Here is a 23,076-nt window from a genome sequence, read left to right on the forward strand (position 1 = left end):
TCATCTGTGTCTGTTTAAATGGGCTGGTTGTCAGTTCCGGTTCATAATCTTTCCCTTTAAAACGGATTTTCTCATAAACCCGGGTCATCCTGTATTGTTTGAGAAGGAGTATGATTTCAGCTGCAATGACCGAATTGTTAAACTATAGTGTTCCAATTTACATTGGGGTTGCCTGCGCCGGTGCGCACCCAGATCGCAGTGCATCTGTTCATTCACTCGAAATATGCTCATCTTTTCCTAAATCCACTCCTTGATATTGCAGTTGCCCCGAATTTGCTCGCAATATATACAACAACACAATAAATGTTGCTGGCAGCAGCCGCGTGGCCTAATGGATAAGGCGTCTGACTTCGATGATAACCGCAAAGTTATCAGAAGATTGCAGGTTCGAGTCCTGCCGTGGTCAACTTAGCTCGCTACGAGACATTTTATATTCTTTGTTGTGATTCTGCCGAGAAACCAACCATCTCTTCCAGTCACTCACCTGAAGTGAAGGAAGGCTGTTTGCTCAAAGAATCTCATGGCAAGTTTTCATCATTGTCGATCTGCATGCACGGGCAGAGCAAGCTGTGAAGTGGACTTTCTTGCACATTATTTCTGTTTGGATACAAAAAGCAGGAGATTGAATGGCTGACGATATCTTATAGCAGAGACGAGGTGGCCGAGAGGTTAAGGCGATGGACTGCTAATCCATTGTGCTCTGCACGCTTGGGTGCGAATCCCATTCTCGTCGTCGTTGGCTTGCAGGTTAAACACTTTTTGACATTCACATTTCATCTCATCTCCAAATTCCCCTTTTACTGACAGGGATGCTGTACTTTCCTCATGTCATGTCTCAAATTAATAATATATTGGTCAAAAGGAGAACAGTTGCAGTACAATGGCGAGGGGCACTAATTCGATAGGTATCTGAGAGACAGCACATGCACGATGGGCCATAATATCATTTCTCACCACCGTCAGAATCTGAGAGCTGCGCTTTTCACTGTCGGAGGCTCGTTGGTCCACGGTTATGATTCTCCCTTCGGAATGATCACATTTGAAATGCGAGAGTCACGGGCCAAATCCCGGACGAGCCCCGCCATGTTTTACTCAAATTTCCGCTTCTAACAGCCGCTCGACATGTGAGAAAACAGACGTATTTCACGTTAAAACGTGTGATTTTACGCCGATGTTCCCTCAGCATCCAAATCCCAGAGCAATGTGAAACCCGCCAAACTGAGTAAAGTTAAAATATCTCAGAGGTACTCGGCTCTGTGACTCGTTGGATAACCGAAAGCCTTGTTTGGTTCCGGCCGATACTTGATCAGTATATCTTCCTGTCTGTACGCATAAGTTCACCTCAATTGGGATAAGCATACATTCAGCGTCAATCTCCACCTCTGCCCTGAATATGAGTGCGTCCTGGTTCTCTAGAGCTGAAAAGATGAGAGAAGCTGCTTTTTGAATTCGTCCCTTGGCTGCCGAATTCAAAGCATACAGGAAATCAATCCGGGCTGGCAATGCTGCCTGGTCTGATTAAAAGGCGGTGACAGCCTATATTGTAAGCATGTTCTCGTCTTCTGGCCTCAACATTAGGTTCAACGTATCGGATGATAAGCATCGCTCCCATTGTCTGGTAATGGTTCTGCTATTCCCACTAACACTTCCTCTGGACCATCCTTTGTTACGTTATTGCCCGATTACCACCCACTTTGCCTTTCTCCATTGTGCCATGTATTATTTAATTAATCCTTCGTTCCGCTGCATCACAAACGTTCCCATTTGACATTTCTCGCTGCGTATTTTTTCCAGGCGCTATTTTTGTTGAAAACATCTGTAATCTTTAACTTTTTCCTGAAATATCGGAATTATTATCCGACAGAACGTGAAACCGGATTCTTCCTCCACAAAATCTGCACGACCTGCCGAGTTTTACATATTTATCTGTTTTTATTCATTCTATTTCCGTGTCCCTTTTAAGGGGATTTGCTGTCTGTCCAAGATCATTCTCTGTCTCTGTAAAATTGTGTGCTATCAGACCCTCATCATTCTGTGTCTGTTTCAAAGGGATGTGCTGTCTGTCCCGGATTTCCAATTTGAAATTTCAAAACCTGGCTTTGGAGGTTAAGGAATATTAGTTTGTTTGTGTGTTTCAGACTGGGCTGGTTTTACGTCCCTCCCTCCCTGTCTATCACCTGTGGCTTCAATAACAGTCTCTGCGCCGCGTGGTCCTGAGCCCCACTGCACAATTGCCTTCAGGGATGATCGAAATCTCACTTTATTCTTTTAAAAGGGAACTGCTGTCAGTCAAGGGTCATTCTGCATCTGGGTAAAAGGGATGTCCTTGCAATCCCGAATCATTCTGTGTCTGTTTAAATGGGCTGGTTGTCAGTTCCGGTTCATAATCTTTCCCTTTAAAACGGATTTTCTCATAAACCCGGGTCATCCTGTATTGTTTGAGAAGGAGTATGATTTCAGCTGCAATGACCGAATTGTTAAACTATAGTGTTCCAATTTACATTGGGGTTGCCTGCGCCGGTGCGCACCCAGATCGCAGTGCATCTGTTCATTCACTCGAAATATGCTCATCTTTTCCGAAATCCACTCCTTGATATTGCAGTTGCCCCGAATTTGCTCGCAATACATACAACAACACAATGAATGTTGCTGGCAGGGGCCGTGTGGCCTAATGGATAAGGCGTCTGACTTCGATGATAACCGCAAAGTTATCAGAAGATTGCAGGTTCGAGTCCTGCCGTGGTCAACTTAGCTCGCTACGAGATTGCAGGTTCGAGTCCTGCCGTGGTCAACTTAGCTCGCTACGAGACATTTTATATTCTTTGTTGTGATTCTGCCGAGAAACCAACCATCTCTTCCAGTCACTCACCTGAAGTGAAGGAAGGCTGTTTGCTCAAAGAATCTCATGGCAAGTTTTCATCATTGTCGATCTGCATGCACGGGCAGAGCAAGCTGTGAAGTGGACTTTCTTGCACATTATTTCTGTTTGGATACAAAAAGCAGGAGATTGAATGGCTGACGATATCTTATAGCAGAGACGAGGTGGCCGAGAGGTTAAGGCGATGGACTGCTAATCCATTGTGCTCTACACGCATGGGTTCGAATCCCATTCTCGATGTCGTTGGCTTGCAGCTTAACCACTTTTTGACATTCACATTTAACCTAATCGCCAAATTCCCCTTTTACTTACAGGGATGCTGTACTTTCCTCATGTCATGTCTCAAATTAATAATATATTCGTCAAAAGGAGAACAGTTGCAGTACAATGGCGAGGGGCACTAATTAGATCGGTATCTGAGAGACAGCACATGCACGATGGGCCATAATATCATTTCTCACCACCGTCAGAATCTGAGAGCTGCGCTTTTCACTGTCGGCGGCTCGTTGGTCCACGGTTATGATTCTCCCTTCGGAATGATCACATTTGAAATGCGAGAGTCACGGACCAAATCCCGGACGAGCCCCGCCATGTTTTACTCAATTTCCGCTTCTAACAGCCGCTCGACATGTGAGAAAACAGACGTATTTCACGTTAAAACGTGTGATTTTACGCCGATGTTCCCTTAGCATCCAAATCCCAGAGCAAAGTGAAACCCGCCAAACTGAGTAAAGTTAAAATATCTCAGAGGTACTCGGCTCTGTGACTCGTTGGATAACCGAAAGCCTTGTTTGGTTCCGGCCGATACTTGATCAGTATATCTTCGTGTCTGGACGCATAAGTTCACCTCAATTGGGATAAGCATACATTCAGCGTCAATCTCCACCTCTGCCCTGAATATGAGTGCGTCCTGGTTCTCTAGAGCTGAAAAGATGAGAGAAGCTGCTTTTTGAATTCGTCCCTTGGCTGCCGAATTCAAAGCATACAGGAAATCAATCCGGGCTGGCAAAGCTGCCTGGTCTGATTAAAAGGCGGTGACAGCCGATATTGTAAGCATGTTCTCGTCTTCTGGCCTCAACATTAGGTTCAACGTATCGGATGATAAGCACCGCTCCCATTGTCTGGTAATGGTTCTGCTATTCCCACTAACACTTCCTCTGGACCATCCTTTGTTACGTTATTGCCCGATTAACACCCAATTTGCCTTTCTCCATTGTGCCATGTATTATTTAATCACTCCTTCGTTCCGCTGCATCACAAACGTTCCCATTTGACATTTCTCGCTGCGTATTTTTTCCAGGCGCTATTTTTGTTGAAAACATCTGTAATCTTTAACTTTTTCCTGAAATATCGGAATGATTATCCGACAGAACGTGAAACCGGATTCTTCCTCCACAAAATCTGCACGACCTGCCGAGTTTTACATATTTATCTGTTTTTATTCATTCTATTTCCGTGTCCCTTTTAAGGGGATTTGCTGTCTGTCCAAGATCATTCTCTGTCTCTGTAAAATGGTGTGCTATCAGACCCTCATCATTCTGTGTCTGTTTCAAAGGGATGTGCTGTCTGTCCCGGATTTCCAATTTGAAATTTCAAAACCTGCCTTTGGAGGTTAAGGAATATTAGTTTGTTTGTGTGTTTCAGACTGGGCTGGTTTTACGTCCTTCCCTCCCTCCTTGTCTATCACCTGTGGCTTCAATAACAGTCTCTGCGCCGCGTGGTCCTGAGCCCCACTGCACAATTGCCTTCAGGGATGATCGAAATCTCACTTTATTCTTTTAAAAGGGAACTGCTGTCAGTCAAGGGTCATTCTGCATCTGGGTAAAAGGGATGTCCTTGCAATCCCGGATCATTCTGTGTCTGTTTAAATGGGCTGGTTGTCAGTTCCGGTTCATAATCTTTCCCTTTAAAACGGATTTTCTCATAAACCCGGGTCATCCTGTATTGTTTGAGAAGGAGTATGATTTCAGCTGCAATGACCGAATTGTTAAACTATAGTGTTCCAATTTACATTGGGGTTGCCTGCGCCGGTGCGCACCCAGATCGCAGTGCATCTGTTCATTCACTCGAAATATTCTCATCTTTTCCTAAATCCACTCCTTGATATTGCAGTTGCCCCGAATTTGCTCGCAATATATACAACAACACAATGAATGCTGCTGGCAGCGGCCGCGTGGCCTAATGGATAAGGCGTCTGACTTCGATGACAACCGCAAAGTTATCAGAAGATTGCAGGTTCGAGTCCTGCCGCGGGCAACTTAGCTCGCTACGAGACATTTTATATTCTTTGTTGTGATTCTGCCGAGAAACCAACCATCTCTTCCAGTCACTCACCTGAAGTGAAGGAAGGCTGTTTGCTCAAAGAATCTCATGGCAAGTTTTCATCATTGTCGATCTGCATGCACGGGCAGAGCAAGCTGTGAAGTGGACTTTCTTGCACATTATTTCTGTTTGGATACAAAAAGCAGGAGATTGAATGGCTGACGATATCTTATAGCAGAGACGAGGTGGCCGAGAGGTTAAGGCGATGGACTGCTAATCCATTGTGCTCTGCACGCATGGGTTCGAATCCCATTCTCGTCGTCGTTGTCTTGCAGCTTAACCACTTTTTGACATTCACATTTAACCTTATCGCCAAATTCCCCTTTTACTTACAGGGATGCTGTACTTTCCTCATGTCATGTCTCAAATTAATAATATATTCGTCAAAAGGAGAACAGTTGCAGTACAATGGCGAGGGGCACTAATTAGATAGGTATCTGAGAGACAGCACATGCACGATGGGCCATAATATCATTTCTCACCACCGTCAGAATCTGAGAGCTGCGCTTTTCACTGTCGGCGGCTCGTTGGTCCACGGTTGTGATTCTCCCTTCGGAATGATCACATTTGAAATGCGAGAGTCACGGACCAAATCCCGGACGAGCCCCGCCATGTTTTACTCAAATTTCCGCTTCTAACAGCCGCTCGACATGTGAGAAAACAGACGTATTTCACGTTAAAACGTGTGATTTTACGCCGATGTTCCCTGAGCATCCAAATCCCAGAGCAAAGTGAAACCCGCCAAACTGAGTAAAGTTAAAATATCTCAGAGGTACTCGGCTCTGTGACTCGTTGGATAACCGAAAGCCTTGTTTGGTTCCGGCCGATACTTGATCAGTATATCTTCCTGTCTGTACGCATAAGTTCACCGCAATTGGGATAAGCATACATTCAGCGTCAATCTCCACCTCTGCCCTGAATATGAGTGCGTCCTGGTTCTCTAGAGCTGAAAAGATGAGAGAAGCTGCTTTTTGAATTCGTCCCTTGGCTGCCGAATTCAAAGCATGCAGGAAATCAATCCGGGCTGGCAAAGCTGCCTGGTCTGTTTAAAAGACGGTGATACCCTATATTGTAAGCATGTTCTCATCTTCTGGCCTCAACATTAGGTTCAACGTATCGGATGATAAGCACCGCTCCTATTGTCTGGTAATGGTTCTGCTATTCCCACTAACACCTCCTCTGGACCATCCTTTGTTACGTTATTGCCCGATTACCACCCACTTTGCCTTTCTCCATTGTGCCATGTATTATTTAATCACTCCTGCGTTCCGCTGTATCACAAACGTTCCCATTTGACATTTCTCGCTGCGTATTGTTTCCAGGAGCTATTTTTGTTGAAACCATCTGTAATCTTTAACTTTTTCCTGAAATATCGGAATGATTATCCGACAGAACGTGAAACCGGATTCTTCCTCCACAAAATCTGCACGACCTGCCGAGTTTTACATATTTATCTGTTTTTATTCATTCTATTTCCGTGTCCCTTTTAAGGAGATTTGCTGTCTGTCCGAGATCATTCTCTGTCTCTGTAAAATGGTGTGCTATCAGACCCTCATCATTCTGTGTCTGTTTCAAAGGGATGTGCTGTCTGTCCCGGATTTCCAATTTGAAATTTCAAAACCTGCCTTTGGAGGTTAAGGAATATTAGTTTGTTTGTGTGTTTCAGACCGGGCTGGTTTTACGTCCCTCCCTCCCTCCTTGTCTATCACCTGTGGCTTCAATAACAGTCTCTGCGCCGCGTGGTCCTGAGCCCCACTGCACAATTGCCTTCAGGGATGATCGAAATCTCACTTTATTCTTTTAAAAGGGAACTGCTGTCAGTCAAGGGTCATTCTGCATCTGGGTAAAAGGGATGTCCTTGCAATCCCGGATCATCTGTGTCTGTTTAAATGGGCTGGTTGTCAGTTCCGGTTCATAATCTTTCCCTTTAAAACGGATTTTCTCATAACCCCGGGTCATCCTGTATTGTTTGAGAAGGAGTATGATTTCAGCTGCAATGACCGAATTGTTAAACTATAGTGTTCCAATTTACATTGGGGTTGCCTGCGCCGGTGCGCACCCAGATCGCAGTGCATCTGTTCATTCACTCGAAATATGCTCATCTTTTCCTAAATCCACTCCTTGATATTGCAGTTGCCCCGAATTTGCTCGCAATATATACATCAACACAATGAATGTTGCTGGCAGCGGCCGCGTGGCCTAATGGATAAGGCGTTTAACTTCGATGACAACCGCAAAGTTATCAGAAGATTGCAGGTTCGAGTCCTGCCGCGGTCAACTTAGCTCGCTACGAGACATTTTATATTCTTTGTTGTGATTCTGCCGAGAAACCAACCATCTCTTCCAGTCACTCACCTGAAGTGAAGGAAGGCTGTTTGCTCAAAGAATCTCATGGCAAGTTTTCATCATTGTCGATCTGCATGCACGGGCAGAGCAAGCTGTGAAGTGGACTTTCTTGCACATTATTTCTGTTTGGATACAAAAAGCAGGAGATTGAATGGCTGACGATATCTTATAGCAGAGACGAGGTGGCCGAGAGATTAAGGCGATGGACTGCTAATCCATTGTGCTCTGCACGCATGGGTTCGAATCCCATTCTCGTCGTCGTTGGCTTGCAGCTTAGCCACATTTTGACATTCACATTTAACCTCATCGCCAAATTCCCCTTTTACTTACAGGGATGCTGTACTTTCCTCATGTCATGTCTCAAATTAATAATATATTCGTCAAAAGGAGAACAGTTGCAGTACAATGGCGAGGGGCACTAATTAGATAGGTATCTGAGAGACAGCACATGCACGATGGGCCATAATATCATTTCTCAGCTCCGTCAGAATCTGAGAGCTGCGCTTTTCACTGTCGGCGGCTCGTTGGTCCACGGTTATGATTCTCCCTTCGGATTGATCACATTTGAAATGCGAGAGGTCACGGGCCAAATCCCGGACGAGCCCCGCCATGTTTTACTCAAAGTTCCGCTGCTAACAGCCGCTCGACATGTGAGAAAACAGACGTATTTCACGTTAAAACTTGTGATTTTACGCCGATGTTCCCATAGCATCCAAATCCCAGAGCAAAGTGAAACCCGCCAAACTGAGTAAAGTTAAAATATTTCAGAGCTACTCGGCTCTGTGACTCGTTGGATAACCTAAAGCCTTGTTTGGTTCCGGCCGATACTTGATCAGTATATCTTCCTGTCTGTACGCATAAGTTCACCTCAATTGGGATAAGCATACATTCAGCGTCAATCTCCACCTCTGCCCTGAATATGTGTGCGTCCTGTTTCTCTAGAGCTGAAAAGATGAGAGAAGCTGCCTTTTGAATTCGTGCCTTGGCTGCCGAATTCAAAGCGGACAGGAAATCAATCCGGGCTGGCAAAGCTGCCTGGTCTGATTAAAAGGCGGTGACAGCCTATATTGTAAGCATGTTCTCGTCTTCTGGCCTCAACATTAGGTTCAACGTATCGGATGATAAGCACCGCTCCTATTGTCTGGTAATGGTTCTGCTATTCCCACTAACACTTCCTCTGGACCATCCTTTGTTACGTTATTGCCCGATTACCACCCACTTTGCCTTTCTCCATTGTGCCATGTATTATTTAATCACTCCTGCGTTCCGCTGTATCACAAACGTTCCCATTTGACATTTCTCGCTGCGTATTGTTTCCAGGCGCTATTTTTGTTGAAAACATCTGTAATCTTTATCCTTTTCCTGAAATATCGGAATGATTATCCGACAGAACGTGAAACCGGATTCTTCCTCCACAAAATCTGCACGACCTGCCGAGTTTTACATATTTATCTGTCTTTATTCATTCTATTTCCGTGTCCCTTTTAAGTGGATTTGCTGTCTGTCCAAGATCATTCTCTGTCTCTGTAAAATGGTGTGCTATCAGACCCTCATCATTCTGTGTCTGTTTCAAAGGGATGTGCTGTCTGTCCCGGATTTCCAATTTGAAATTTCAAAACCTGCCTTTGGAGGTTAAGGAATATTAGTTTGTTTGTGTGTTTCAGACTGGACTGGTTTTACGTCCCTCCCTCCCTCCTTGTCTATAACCTGTGGCTTCAATAACAGTCTCTGCGCCGCGTGGTCCTGAGCCCCACTGCACAATTGCCTTCAGGGATGATCGAAATCTCACTTTATTCTTTTAAAAGGGGACTGCTGTCAGTCAAGGGTCATTCTGCATCTGGGTAAAAGGGATGTCCTTGCAATCCCGGATCATTCTGTGTCTGTTTAAATGGGCTGGTTGTCAGTTCCGGTTCATAATCTTTCCCTTTAAAACGGATTTTCTCATAAACCCGGGTCATCCTGTATTGTTTGAGAAGGAGTATGATTTCAGCTGCAATGACCGAATTGTTAAACTATAGTGTTCCAATTTACATTGGGGTTGCCTGCGCCGGTGCGCACCCAGATCGCAGTGCATCTGTTCATTCACTCGAAATATGCTCATCTTTTCCTAAATCCACTCCTTGATATTGCAGTTGCCCCGAATTTGCTCGCAATATATACAACAACACAATGAATGCTGATGGCAGCGGCCGCGTGGCCTAATGGATAAGGCGTCTGACTTCGATGACAACCGCAAAGTTATCAGAAGATTGCAGGTTCGAGTCCTGCCGCGGTCAACTTAGCTCGCTACGAGACATTTTATATTCTTTGTTGTGATTCTGCCGAGAAACCAACCATCTCTTCCAGTCACTCACCTGAAGTGAAGGAAGGCTGTTTGCTCAAAGAATCTCATGGCAAGTTTTCATCATTGTCGATCTGCATGCACGGGCAGAGCAAGCTGTGAAGTGGACTTTCTTGCACATTATTTCTGTTTGGATACAAAAAGCAGGAGATTGAATGGCTGACGATATCTTATAGCAGAGACGAGGTGGCCGAGAGGTTAAGGCGATGGACTGCTAATCCATTGTGCTCTACACGCATGGGTTCGAATCCCATTCTCGATGTCGTTGGCTTGCAGCTTAACCACTTTTTGACATTCACATTTAACCTAATCGCCAAATTCCCCTTTTACTTACAGGGATGCTGTACTTTCCTCATGTCATGTCTCAAATTAATAATATATTCGTCAAAAGGAGAACAGTTGCAGTACAATGGCGAGGGGCACTAATTAGATCGGTATCTGAGAGACAGCACATGCACGATGGGCCATAATATCATTTCTCACCACCGTCAGAATCTGAGAGCTGCGCTTTTCACTGTCGGCGGCTCGTTGGTCCACGGTTATGATTCTCCCTTCGGAATGATCACATTTGAAATGCGAGAGTCACGGACCAAATCCCGGACGAGCCCCGCCATGTTTTACTCAATTTCCGCTTCTAACAGCCGCTCGACATGTGAGAAAACAGACGTATTTCACGTTAAAACGTGTGATTTTACGCCGATGTTCCCTTAGCATCCAAATCCCAGAGCAAAGTGAAACCCGCCAAACTGAGTAAAGTTAAAATATCTCAGAGGTACTCGGCTCTGTGACTCGTTGGATAACCGAAAGCCTTGTTTGGTTCCGGCCGATACTTGATCAGTATATCTTCGTGTCTGGACGCATAAGTTCACCTCAATTGGGATAAGCATACATTCAGCGTCAATCTCCACCTCTGCCCTGAATATGAGTGCGTCCTGGTTCTCTAGAGCTGAAAAGATGAGAGAAGCTGCTTTTTGAATTCGTCCCTTGGCTGCCGAATTCAAAGCATACAGGAAATCAATCCGGGCTGGCAAAGCTGCCTGGTCTGATTAAAAGGCGGTGACAGCCGATATTGTAAGCATGTTCTCGTCTTCTGGCCTCAACATTAGGTTCAACGTATCGGATGATAAGCACCGCTCCCATTGTCTGGTAATGGTTCTGCTATTCCCACTAACACTTCCTCTGGACCATCCTTTGTTACGTTATTGCCCGATTAACACCCAATTTGCCTTTCTCCATTGTGCCATGTATTATTTAATCACTCCTTCGTTCCGCTGCATCACAAACGTTCCCATTTGACATTTCTCGCTGCGTATTTTTTCCAGGCGCTATTTTTGTTGAAAACATCTGTAATCTTTAACTTTTTCCTGAAATATCGGAATGATTATCCGACAGAACGTGAAACCGGATTCTTCCTCCACAAAATCTGCACGACCTGCCGAGTTTTACATATTTATCTGTTTTTATTCATTCTATTTCCGTGTCCCTTTTAAGGGGATTTGCTGTCTGTCCAAGATCATTCTCTGTCTCTGTAAAATGGTGTGCTATCAGATCCTCATCATTCTGTGTCTGTTTCAAAGGGATGTGCTGTCTGTCCCGGATTTCCAATTTGAAATTTCAAAACCTGCCTTTGGAGGTTAAGGAATATTAGTTTGTTTGTGTGTTTCAGACTGGGCTGGTTTTACGTCCTTCCCTCCCTCCTTGTCTATCACCTGTGGCTTCAATAACAGTCTCTGCGCCGCGTGGTCCTGAGCCCCACTGCACAATTGCCTTCAGGGATGATCGAAATCTCACTTTATTCTTTTAAAAGGGAACTGCTGTCAGTCAAGGGTCATTCTGCATCTGGGTAAAAGGGATGTCCTTGCAATCCCGGATCATTCTGTGTCTGTTTAAATGGGCTGGTTGTCAGTTCCGGTTCATAATCTTTCCCTTTAAAACGGATTTTCTCATAAACCCGGGTCATCCTGTATTGTTTGAGAAGGAGTATGATTTCAGCTGCAATGACCGAATTGTTAAACTATAGTGTTCCAATTTACATTGGGGTTGCCTGCGCCGGTGCGCACCCAGATCGCAGTGCATCTGTTCATTCACTCGAAATATTCTCATCTTTTCCTAAATCCACTCCTTGATATTGCAGTTGCCCCGAATTTGCTCGCAATATATACAACAACACAATGAATGCTGCTGGCAGCGGCCGCGTGGCCTAATGGATAAGGCGTCTGACTTCGATGACAACCGCAAAGTTATCAGAAGATTGCAGGTTCGAGTCCTGCCGCGGTCAACTTAGCTCGCTACGAGACATTTTATATTCTTTGTTGTGATTCTGCCGAGAAACCAACCATCTCTTCCAGTCACTCACCTGAAGTGAAGGAAGGCTGTTTGCTCAAAGAATCTCATGGCAAGTTTTCATCATTGTCGATCTGCATGCACGGGCAGAGCAAGCTGTGAAGTGGACGTTCATGCACATTATTTCTGTTTGAATACAAAAAGCAGGAGATTGAATGGCTGACGATGTCTTACAGCAGAGACGAGGTGGCCGAGAGATGAAGGCGATGGACTGCTAATCCATTGTGCGCTGCACGCATGGGTTCGAATCCCATTCTCGTCGTCGTTGGCTTGCAGCTTAACCACTTTTTGACATTCACATTTCACCTCATCGCCAAATTCCCCTTTTACTTCCAGGGATGCTGTACTTTCCTCATGTCATGTCTCAAATTAATAATATATTCGTCACAAGGAGAACAGTTGCAGTACAATGGCGAGGGGCACTAATTAGATAGGTATCTGAGAGACAGCACATGCACGATGGGCCATAATATCATTTCTCACCACCGTCAGAATCTGAGAGCTGCGCTTTTCACTGTCGGCGGCTCGTTGGTCCACGGTTATGATTCTCGCTTCGGAATGATCACATTTGAAATGCGAGAGGTCACGGGCCAAATCACGGACGAGCCCCGCCATGTTTTACTCCAAGTTCCGCTTCTAACAGCCGCTCGACATGTGAGAAAACAGACGTATTTCACGTTAAAACGTGTGATTTTACGCCGATGTTCCCTTAGCATCCAAATCCCAGAGCAAAGTGAAACCCGCCAAACTGAGTAAAGTTAAAATATCTCAGAGGTACTCGGCTCTGAGACTGGTTGGATAAGCTAAAGCCTTGTTTGGTTCCGGCCGATACTTGATCAGTATATCTTCCTGTCTGTACGCATCAGTTCACCTCAATTGGGATAAGCATACATTCAGCGTCAACCTCCACCTCTGCCCTGAATATGAGTGCGTCCTGTTTCTCTCGAGCTGAAAAGATGAGAGAAGCTGCCTTTTGAATCCGTCCCTTGGCTGCCGAATTCAAAGCGGACAGGAAATCAATCCGGGCTGGCAAAGCTGCCTGGTCTGATTAAAAGGCGGTGATACCCTATATTGTAGGCATGTTCTCGTCTTCTGGCCTCAACATTAGGTTCAACGTATCGGATGATAAGCACCGCTCCCATTGTCTGGTAATGGTTCTGCTTTTCCCACTAACAACTCCTCAGGACCATCCTTTGTTACGTTATTGCCCGATTACCACCCACTTTGTCTTTCTCCATTGTGCCATGTATTATTTAATCACTCCTGCGTTCCGCTGTATCACAGAAGTTCCCATGTGACCTTTCTCGCTGCGTATTTTTTCCAGACGCTATTTTTGTTGAAAACATCTGTAATCTTTAACTTTTTCCTGAAATATAGGAATGATTATCCGACAGAACGTGAAACCGGATTCTTCCTCCACAAAATCTGCACGACCTGCCAAGTTTTACATATTTATCTGTTTTTATTCATTCTATTTCCGTGTCCCTTTTAAGGGGATTTGCTGTCTGTCGGAGATCTTTCTCTGTCTCTTTAAAATGGTGTGCTATCAGACCCTCATCATTCTGTGTCTGTTTAAAAGGGATGTGCTGTCTGTCCCGGATTTCCAATTTCAAATTTCAAAACCTGCCTTTGGAGGTTAAGGAATTTTAGTTTGTTTGTGTGTTTCAGACTGGGCTGGTTTTACGTCCCTCCCTCCTTCCTTCCTGCCTGTCTATCACCTGTGGCTTCAATAACAGTCTCTGCGCCGCGTGGTCCTGAGCCCCACTGCACAATTGCCTTCAGGGATGAGCGAAATCTCACTTTATTCTTTTAAAAGGAAACTGCTGTCAGTCAAGGGTCATTCTGCATCTGGATAAAAGGGATGTCCTTGCAAACCCGGATCATTCTGTGTCTGTTTAAATGGGCTGGTTGTCAGTTCCGGTTCATAATCTTTCCCTTTAAAACGGATTTTCTCATAATCCCGGGTCATCCTGTATTGTTTGAGAAGGAGTATGATTTCAGCTGCAATGACCGAATTGTTAAACTATAGTGTTCCAATTTATATTTGGGTTGCCTGCGCCGGTGCGCACCCAGATCGCAGTGCATCTGTTCATTCACTCGAAATTTGCTCATGTTTTCCTAAATCCACTCCTTGATATTGCAGTTGCCCCGAATTTGCTCGCAATATAGACAACAACACAATGATTGGTGCTGGCAGCGGCCGTGTGGTGTAATGGATAAGGCGTCTGACTTCGATTACAACCGCAAAGTTATCAGAGAATTGCAGGTTCGAGTCCTGCCGCGGTCAACTTAGCTCGCTACGTGAAATTTTATATTCTTTGTTGTGATTCTGCCGAGAAACCAACCATCTCTTCGAGTCACTCACCTGAAGTGAAGGAAGGCTGTTTGCTCAAAGAACTCATAGCAAGTTTTCATCATTGTCGATCTGCATGCACGGGCAGAGCAAGCTGTGAAGTGGACCTTCTTGGACATTATTTCTGTTTGGATACAAAAAGCAGGAGATTGAATGCCTGACGATGTCTTATAGCAGAGACGAGGTGGCCGAGAGGTTAAGGCGATGAACTGCTAATCCATTGTGCTCTGCACGCATGGGTTCGAATCCCATTCTGGTCGTCGTTTGCTTGCAGCTGAACCACTTTTTGACATTCACCTTTCACCTCATCGCCAAATTCCCCTTTTACTTACAGGGATGCTGTACTTTCCTCATGTCATGTCTCAAATTAATAATATATTCGTCAAAAGGAGAACAGTTGCAGTACAATGGCGAGGGGCACTAATTAGATAGGTATCTGAGAGACAGCACATGCACGATGGGCCATAATATCATTTCACAACACCGTCAGAATCTGAGAGCTGCGCTTTTCACTGTCGGCGGCTGGTTGGTCCACGGTTATGATTCTCCCTTCGGAATGAACACATTTGAAATGCGAGAGGTCACGGGCCAAATCCCGGACGAGCCCCGCCATGTTTTACTCAAAGTTCCGCTTCTGACAGCCGCTCGACATGTGAGAAAACAGACGTATTTCACGTTAAATCGTGTGATTTTACGCCGATGTTCCCTTTAGAATCCAAATCCCAGAGCAAAGTGAAACCCGCCAAACTGAGTAAAGTTAAAATATCTCAGAGGTACTCGGCTCTGTGACTCGTTGGATAACCTAAAGCCTAGTTCGGTTCCGGCCGATACTTGATCAGTATATCTTCCTGTCTGCACGCATAAGTTCACCTCAATTGGGATAAGCATACATTCAGCGTCAATCTCCACCTCTGCCCTGAATATGAGTGCGTCCTGTTTCTCTCGTGCTGAAAAGATGAGAGAAGCTTCCTTTTGAATTCGTCCCTTGGCTGCCGAGTTCAAAGCGGACAGGAAATCAATCCGGGCTGGCAAAGCTGCCTGGTCTAATTAAAAGTCGGTGATACCCTATATTGTAGGCATGTTCTCGTCTTCTGGCCTCAACATTAGGTTCAACGTATCGGATGATAAGCACCGCTCCCATTGTCTGGTAATGGTTCTGCTTTTCCCACTAACACCTCCTCTGGACCATCCTTTGTTACGTTATTGCCCGATTACCACCCACTTTGTCTTTCTCCATTGTGCCATGTATTATTTAATCACTCCTGCGTTCCGCTGTATCACAGAAGTTCCCATTTGACCTTTCTCGCTGCGTATTTTTTCCAGACGCTATTTTTGTTGAAAACATCTGTAATCTTTAACTTTTTCCTGAAATATCGGAATGATTATCCGACAGAACGTGAAACCGGATTCTTCCTCCACAAAATCTGCACGACCAGCCGAGTTTTACATATTTATCTGTTTATATTCATTCTATTTCCGTGTCCCTTTTAAGGGGATTTGCTGTCTGTCCGAGATCATTCTCTGTCTCTTTAAAATGGTGTGCTATCAGACCCTCATCATTCTGTGTCTGTTTAAAAGGGATGTGCTGTCTGTCCCGGATTTCCAATTTCAAATTTCAAAACCTGCCTTTTGGAATTTTAGTTTGTTTGTGTTTTTGTGTAAGCTAGAGAGTGTGAAAACGTGCTGTGCGATCTTACTGTCATGTGAGAAAAATGCATTACATGCAACTTGAAACCGTACTGATTTGATTGAACACTCCTTCGTGGACTCTCTGACGGTAGAAGAATCTGCTGTGGGATATTGCTATTCCACATCTGAAAGAAAGGAAAATACACAAGTTAGAAATATAGCGATTTTAGGCAGGGCTTGCGTGTGGGCTGTGTGACATGACGACATCCTCCATCCTTATTTGCAAATTCAAATCAAATCAAACCAATACAAGACATAACTGACTGACTGACTTTGTTTATACATGTATATATATATGTGTATATTTTTATATAATCCCAAATATTTAACTTCCAAAATAAATATGCTTTTTCTGTTCTGCCTGCGCTGGGCTCTATTAGATTTGACCTATTTCACAGCACAAGCAGCTGCTGTCAGATCCAGCGGAAAGACACACTCGACTTTAAAATATCGCCCTTGTAGCCCACATATTCCCTCATGGCTTGTCTTCCACCATCGGCTTACTGTGTTTGGGTAGTTATTGACTGCACCTCTCATTTCCAATGGAATTCTTATAGTTACACAGCCTTCGTTCAATAAAAAAATACATAGATTATGAATCAATTATTTATTTCATTGAAACATCTCAAATTCAATTTTTTTTAAATACAATTTAAATGCATTTATTTTCTTAAAATGTTAAATATTTATATATTTCAGACTGGGCAGGTTTTACGTCACTTCCTCCTTCCTGCCTGTATCACCTGTGGCTTGAATAACAGTCTCTGCCCCGCGTGGTCGTGAGCTCCACTGCACAATTGCCTTCCGGGATGATCGAAATCTCTCTTTATTCTTTTAAAAGGGAACTGCTGTCAGTCAAGGGTCATTCTGCATCTGGGTAAAAGGGATGTCCTTGCAATCCCGGATCATTCTGTGTCTGTTTAAATGGGCTGGTTGTCAGTTCCGGTTCATAATCTTTACCGTTAAAACGGATATTCTCATAAACCCGGGTCATCCTGTATTGTTTGAGAAGGAGTATGATTTCAGCTGCAATGACCGAATTGTTAAACTATAGTGTTCCAATTTACATTGGGGTTGCCTGCGCCGGTACGCACCCAGATCGCAGTGCATCTGTTCATTTACTCGAAATATGCTCATCTTTTCCGAAATCCATTCCTTGATGTTGCAGTTGCCCCGAATTTGCTCGCAATATACACAACAACACAATGAATGGTGTTGGCAGCGGCCGCGTGGCTTAATGGATAAGGCGTCTGACTTCGATTACACCAACAAAATTAGCAGAAGATTGCAGGTTCGAGTCGTGCCGCGATCAACTTAGCTCGCTACGTGAAATTTTATATTCTTTGTTGTGATTCTGCCGAGAAACCAACCATCTCTTCCGGTCACTCACCTGAAGTGAAGGAAGGCTGTTTGCTCAAAGAACTCATGGCAAGTTTTCATCATTGTCGATCTGCATGCACGGACAGGGCAAGCTGTGAAGTTGACTTTCTTGCACATTATTTCTGTTTGGATACAAAAAGCAGGAGAATGAATGGCTGACGATGTCTTACATCAGAGACGAGGTGGCCGAGAGGTTAAGGCGATGGACTGCTAATCCATTGTGCTCTGCACGCATGGGCTCGAATACCATTCTCGTCGTCGTTGGCTTGCAGCTTGACCACTTTTTGACATTCACATTTCACCTCATCGCCAAATTCCCCTTTTACTTACAGGGATGCTGTACTTTCCTCATGTCATGTCTCAAATTAATAATATATTCGTCAAATGGAGAACAGTTGCAGTACAATGGCGAGGGGCACTAATTAGATACATATCTGAGAGACAGCACATGCACGATGGGCCATAATATCATTTCTCACCACCGTCAGAATCTGAGAGCTGCACTTTTCACTGTCGGCGGCTCGTTGGTCCACGGTTATGATTCTCCCTTCGGAATAATCACAATTGAAATGCGAGAGGTCACGGGCCAAATCCCGGATGAGCCCCGCCATGTTTTACTCAAAGTTCCGCTTCTAACAGCCGCTCGACATGTGAGAAAACAGACGTATTTCACGTTAAAACGTGTGATTTTACGCCGATGTTCCCTTCGCATCCAAATCCCAGAGCAAAGTGAAACCCGCCAAACTGAGTAAAGTTAAAATATCTCAGAGGTACTCGGCTCTGTGACTCGTTGGATAACCTGATGCCTTGTTTGGTTCCGGCCGATACTTGATCAGTATGTCTTCCTGTCTGTACGCATAAGTTCACCTCAATTGGGATAAGCATACATTCAGCGTCAATCTCCATCTCTGCCCTGAATATCAGTGCGTCCTGTTACTCTAGAGCTGAAAAGATGAGAGAAGCTGCCTTTTGAATTCGTCCCTTGGCTGCCGAATTCAAAGCGGACAGGAAATCAATCCGGGCTGGCAAAGCGGCCTGGTCTGATTAAAAGGCGGTGATACCCTATATTGTAGGCATGTTCTCGTCTTCTGGCCTCAACATTAGGTTCAACGTATCGGATGATAAGCACCGCTCCCATTGTCTAGTAATGGTTCTGCTTTTCCCACTAACACCTCCTCTGCACCATCCTTTGTTACGTTATTGCCCGATTACCACCCACTTTGTCTTTCTCCATTGTGCCATGTATTATTTAATCACTCCTGCGTTCCGCTGTATCACAGAAGTTCCCATTTGTCCTTTCTCGCTGCGCATTTTTTCCAGACGCTATTTTTGTTGAAAACATCTGTAATCTTTAACTTTTTCCTGAAATATCGGAATGATTATCCGACAGAACGTGAAACCGGATTCTGCCTCCACAACATCTGCACGACCAGCGGAGTTTTACATATTTATCTGTTTTTATTCATTCTATTTCCGTGTCCCTTTTAAGGGGATTTGCTGTCTGTCCGAGATCATTCTCTGTCTCTTTAAAATGGTGTGCTATCAGACCCTCATCATTCTGTGTCTGTTTAAAAGGGATGTGCTGTCTGTCCCGGATTTCCAATTTCAAATTTCAAAACCTGCCTTTCGAGGTTAAGGAATTTTAGTTTGTTTGTGTGTTTCAGACTGGGCTGTTTTTACGTCCCTCCCTCCTTCCTTCCTGCCTGTCTATCACCTGTGGCTTCAATAACAGTCTCTGCGCCGCGTGGTCCAGAGCCCCACTGCACAATTGCCTTTAGGGATGATCGAAATCTCACTTTATTCTTTTAAAAGGGAACTGCTGTCAGTCAAGCGTCATTCTGCATCTGGATATAAGGGATGTCTTTGCAAACTCGGATCATTCTGTGTCTGTTTGAATGGGCTGGTTGTCAGTTCCGGTTCATAATCTTTCCCTTTAAAACGGATTTTCTCATAATCCCGGGTCATCCTGTATTGTTTGAGAAGGAGTATGATTTCAACTGCAATGACCGAATTGTTAAACTATAGTGTTCCAATTTATATTTGGGTTGCCTGCGCCGGTGCGCACCCAGATCGCAGTGCATCTGTTCATTCACTCGAAATCTGCTCATCTTTTCCTAAATCCACTCCTTGATATTGCAGTTGCCCCGAATTTGCTCGCAATATACACAACAACACAGTGATTGGTGCTGGCAGCGGCCGCGTGACCTAATGGATAAGGCGTCTGACTTCGATTGCAACCGCAAAGTAATCAGAAAATTGCAGTTTCGGGTCCTGCCGCGGTCAACTTAGCTCGCTACGTGAAATTTTATATTCTTTGTTGTGATTCTGCCGAGAAACCAACCATCTCTTCCAGTCACTCACCTGAAGTGAAGGAAGGCTGTTTGCTGAAAGAATCTCATGGCAAGTTTTCATCATTGTCGATCTGCATGCACGGGCAGAGCAAGCTGTGAAGTGGACGTTCATGCACATTATTTCTGTTTGAATACAAAAAGCAGGAGATTGAATGGCTGACGATGTCTTACAGCAGAGACGAGGTGGCCGAGAGATGAAGGCGATGGACTGCTAATCCATTGTGCGCTGCACGCATGGGTTCGAATCCCATTCTCGTCGTCGTTGGCTTGCAGCTTAACCACTTTTTGACATTCACATTTCACCTCATCGCCAAATTCCCCTTTTACTTCCAGGGATGCTGTACTTTCCTCATGTCATGTCTCAAATTAATAATATATTCGTCACAAGGAGAACAGTTGCAGTACAATGGCGAGGGGCACTAATTAGATAGGTATCTGAGAGACAGCACATGCACGATGGGCCATAATATCATTTCTCACCACCGTCAGAATCTGAGAGCTGCGCTTTTCACTGTCGGCGGCTCGTTGGTCCACGGTTATGATTCTCGCTTCGGAATGATCACATTTGAAATGCGAGAGGTCACGGGCCAAATCACGGACGAGCCCCGCCATGTTTTACTCCAAGTTCCGCTTCTAACAGCCGCTCGACATGTGAGAAAACAGACGTATTTCACGTTAAAACGTGTGATTTTACGCCGATGTTCCCTTAGCATCCAAATCCCAGAGCAAAGTGAAACCCGCCAAACTGAGTAAAGTTAAAATATCTCAGAGGTACTCGGCTCTGAGACTGGTTGGATAAGCTAAAGCCTTGTTTGGTTCCGGCCGATACTTGATCAGTATATCTTCCTGTCTGTACGCATCAGTTCACCTCAATTGGGATAAGCATACATTCAGCGTCAACCTCCACCTCTGCCCTGAATATGAGTGCGTCCTGTTTCTCTCGAGCTGAAAAGATGAGAGAAGCTGCCTTTTGAATCCGTCCCTTGGCTGCCGAATTCAAAGCGGACAGGAAATCAATCCGGGCTGGCAAAGCTGCCTGGTCTGATTAAAAGGCGGTGATACCCTATATTGTAGGCATGTTCTCGTCTTCTGGCCTCAACATTAGGTTCAACGTATCGGATGATAAGCACCGCTCCCATTGTCTGGTAATGGTTCTGCTTTTCCCACTAACAACTCCTCAGGACCATCCTTTGTTACGTTATTGCCCGATTACCACCCACTTTGTCTTTCTCCATTGTGCCATGTATTATTTAATCACTCCTGCGTTCCGCTGTATCACAGAAGTTCCCATGTGACCTTTCTCGCTGCGTATTTTTTCCAGACGCTATTTTTGTTGAAAACATCTGTAATCTTTAACTTTTTCCTGAAATATAGGAATGATTATCCGACAGAACGTGAAACCGGATTCTTCCTCCACAAAATCTGCACGACCTGCCAAGTTTTACATATTTATCTGTTTTTATTCATTCTATTTCCGTGTCCCTTTTAAGGGGATTTGCTGTCTGTCGGAGATCTTTCTCTGTCTCTTTAAAATGGTGTGCTATCAGACCCTCATCATTCTGTGTCTGTTTAAAAGGGATGTGCTGTCTGTCCCGGATTTCCAATTTCAAATTTCAAAACCTGCCTTTGGAGGTTAAGGAATTTTAGTTTGTTTGTGTGTTTCAGACTGGGCTGGTTTTACGTCCCTCCCTCCTTCCTTCCTGCCTGTCTATCACCTGTGGCTTCAATAACAGTCTCTGCGCCGCGTGGTCCTGAGCCCCACTGCACAATTGCCTTCAGGGATGAGCGAAATCTCACTTTATTCTTTTAAAAGGAAACTGCTGTCAGTCAAGGGTCATTCTGCATCTGGATAAAAGGGATGTCCTTGCAAACCCGGATCATTCTGTGTCTGTTTAAATGGGCTGGTTGTCAGTTCCGGTTCATAATCTTTCCCTTTAAAACGGATTTTCTCATAATCCCGGGTCATCCTGTATTGTTTGAGAAGGAGTATGATTTCAGCTGCAATGACCGAATTGTTAAACTATAGTGTTCCAATTTATATTTGGGTTGCCTGCGCCGGTGCGCACCCAGATCGCAGTGCATCTGTTCATTCACTCGAAATTTGCTCATGTTTTCCTAAATCCACTCCTTGATATTGCAGTTGCCCCGAATTTGCTCGCAATATAGACAACAACACAATGATTGGTGCTGGCAGCGGCCGTGTGGTGTAATGGATAAGGCGTCTGACTTCGATTACAACCGCAAAGTTATCAGAGAATTGCAGGTTCGAGTCCTGCCGCGGTCAACTTAGCTCGCTACGTGAAATTTTATATTCTTTGTTGTGATTCTGCCGAGAAACCAACCATCTCTTCGAGTCACTCACCTGAAGTGAAGGAAGGCTGTTTGCTCAAAGAACTCATAGCAAGTTTTCATCATTGTCGATCTGCATGCACGGGCAGAGCAAGCTGTGAAGTGGACCTTCTTGGACATTATTTCTGTTTGGATACAAAAAGCAGGAGATTGAATGCCTGACGATGTCTTATAGCAGAGACGAGGTGGCCGAGAGGTTAAGGCGATGAACTGCTAATCCATTGTGCTCTGCACGCATGGGTTCGAATCCCATTCTGGTCGTCGTTTGCTTGCAGCTGAACCACTTTTTGACATTCACCTTTCACCTCATCGCCAAATTCCCCTTTTACTTACAGGGATGCTGTACTTTCCTCATGTCATGTCTCAAATTAATAATATATTCGTCAAAAGGAGAACAGTTGCAGTACAATGGCGAGGGGCACTAATTAGATAGGTATCTGAGAGACAGCACATGCACGATGGGCCATAATATCATTTCACAACACCGTCAGAATCTGAGAGCTGCGCTTTTCACTGTCGGCGGCTGGTTGGTCCACGGTTATGATTCTCCCTTCGGAATGAACACATTTGAAATGCGAGAGGTCACGGGCCAAATCCCGGACGAGCCCCGCCATGTTTTACTCAAAGTTCCGCTTCTGACAGCCGCTCGACATGTGAGAAAACAGACGTATTTCACGTTAAATCGTGTGATTTTACGCCGATGTTCCCTTTAGAATCCAAATCC

The 23,076-nt window shown here is 44.7% G+C and overlaps 16 non-coding genes across 16 annotated transcripts; all 16 read left to right on the top strand.

The window, feature by feature from the left end:
* The first annotated feature begins 317 nt into the window (after positions 1-317).
* trnar-ucg (transfer RNA arginine (anticodon UCG)) lies at positions 318-406 on the top strand. Its single transcript is given in 2 exon segments — positions 318-354; positions 371-406. It is a non-coding gene; the product is annotated as a tRNA-Arg (tRNA).
* A 245-nt stretch (positions 407-651) lies between these two features.
* Positions 652-733, top strand: trnas-gcu (transfer RNA serine (anticodon GCU)). Its single transcript has one exon. It is a non-coding gene; the product is annotated as a tRNA-Ser (tRNA).
* Positions 734-2,657: 1,924 nt separating this feature from the next.
* trnar-ucg (transfer RNA arginine (anticodon UCG)) lies at positions 2,658-2,746 on the top strand. The gene is given in 2 exon segments: positions 2,658-2,694; positions 2,711-2,746. It is a non-coding gene; the product is annotated as a tRNA-Arg (tRNA).
* A 290-nt stretch (positions 2,747-3,036) lies between these two features.
* On the top strand, positions 3,037-3,121 carry trnas-gcu (transfer RNA serine (anticodon GCU)). Its single transcript has one exon. It is a non-coding gene; the product is annotated as a tRNA-Ser (tRNA).
* Positions 3,122-5,045: 1,924 nt separating this feature from the next.
* On the top strand, positions 5,046-5,134 carry trnar-ucg (transfer RNA arginine (anticodon UCG)). The gene is given in 2 exon segments: positions 5,046-5,082; positions 5,099-5,134. It is a non-coding gene; the product is annotated as a tRNA-Arg (tRNA).
* A 245-nt stretch (positions 5,135-5,379) lies between these two features.
* Positions 5,380-5,461, top strand: trnas-gcu (transfer RNA serine (anticodon GCU)). The gene has a single exon. It is a non-coding gene; the product is annotated as a tRNA-Ser (tRNA).
* Positions 5,462-7,388: 1,927 nt separating this feature from the next.
* Positions 7,389-7,477, top strand: trnar-ucg (transfer RNA arginine (anticodon UCG)). The gene is given in 2 exon segments: positions 7,389-7,425; positions 7,442-7,477. It is a non-coding gene; the product is annotated as a tRNA-Arg (tRNA).
* Positions 7,478-7,722: 245 nt separating this feature from the next.
* On the top strand, positions 7,723-7,804 carry trnas-gcu (transfer RNA serine (anticodon GCU)). The gene has a single exon. It is a non-coding gene; the product is annotated as a tRNA-Ser (tRNA).
* Positions 7,805-9,733: 1,929 nt separating this feature from the next.
* trnar-ucg (transfer RNA arginine (anticodon UCG)) lies at positions 9,734-9,822 on the top strand. The gene is given in 2 exon segments: positions 9,734-9,770; positions 9,787-9,822. It is a non-coding gene; the product is annotated as a tRNA-Arg (tRNA).
* A 245-nt stretch (positions 9,823-10,067) lies between these two features.
* trnas-gcu (transfer RNA serine (anticodon GCU)) lies at positions 10,068-10,152 on the top strand. Its single transcript has one exon. It is a non-coding gene; the product is annotated as a tRNA-Ser (tRNA).
* Positions 10,153-12,076: 1,924 nt separating this feature from the next.
* trnar-ucg (transfer RNA arginine (anticodon UCG)) lies at positions 12,077-12,165 on the top strand. The gene is given in 2 exon segments: positions 12,077-12,113; positions 12,130-12,165. It is a non-coding gene; the product is annotated as a tRNA-Arg (tRNA).
* Positions 12,166-12,410: 245 nt separating this feature from the next.
* On the top strand, positions 12,411-12,492 carry trnas-gcu (transfer RNA serine (anticodon GCU)). Its single transcript has one exon. It is a non-coding gene; the product is annotated as a tRNA-Ser (tRNA).
* Positions 12,493-14,761: 2,269 nt separating this feature from the next.
* On the top strand, positions 14,762-14,843 carry trnas-gcu (transfer RNA serine (anticodon GCU)). The gene has a single exon. It is a non-coding gene; the product is annotated as a tRNA-Ser (tRNA).
* Positions 14,844-17,828: 2,985 nt separating this feature from the next.
* On the top strand, positions 17,829-17,910 carry trnas-gcu (transfer RNA serine (anticodon GCU)). The gene has a single exon. It is a non-coding gene; the product is annotated as a tRNA-Ser (tRNA).
* Positions 17,911-20,180: 2,270 nt separating this feature from the next.
* trnas-gcu (transfer RNA serine (anticodon GCU)) lies at positions 20,181-20,262 on the top strand. The gene has a single exon. It is a non-coding gene; the product is annotated as a tRNA-Ser (tRNA).
* A 2,269-nt stretch (positions 20,263-22,531) lies between these two features.
* Positions 22,532-22,613, top strand: trnas-gcu (transfer RNA serine (anticodon GCU)). Its single transcript has one exon. It is a non-coding gene; the product is annotated as a tRNA-Ser (tRNA).
* The last annotated feature ends 463 nt before the right edge of the window (positions 22,614-23,076 follow it).

This window comes from Pristiophorus japonicus, unplaced genomic scaffold (assembly GCF_044704955.1).
Source record: "Pristiophorus japonicus isolate sPriJap1 unplaced genomic scaffold, sPriJap1.hap1 HAP1_SCAFFOLD_47, whole genome shotgun sequence".
In the NCBI taxonomy this organism is placed as follows: domain Eukaryota; kingdom Metazoa; phylum Chordata; class Chondrichthyes; family Pristiophoridae; genus Pristiophorus; species Pristiophorus japonicus.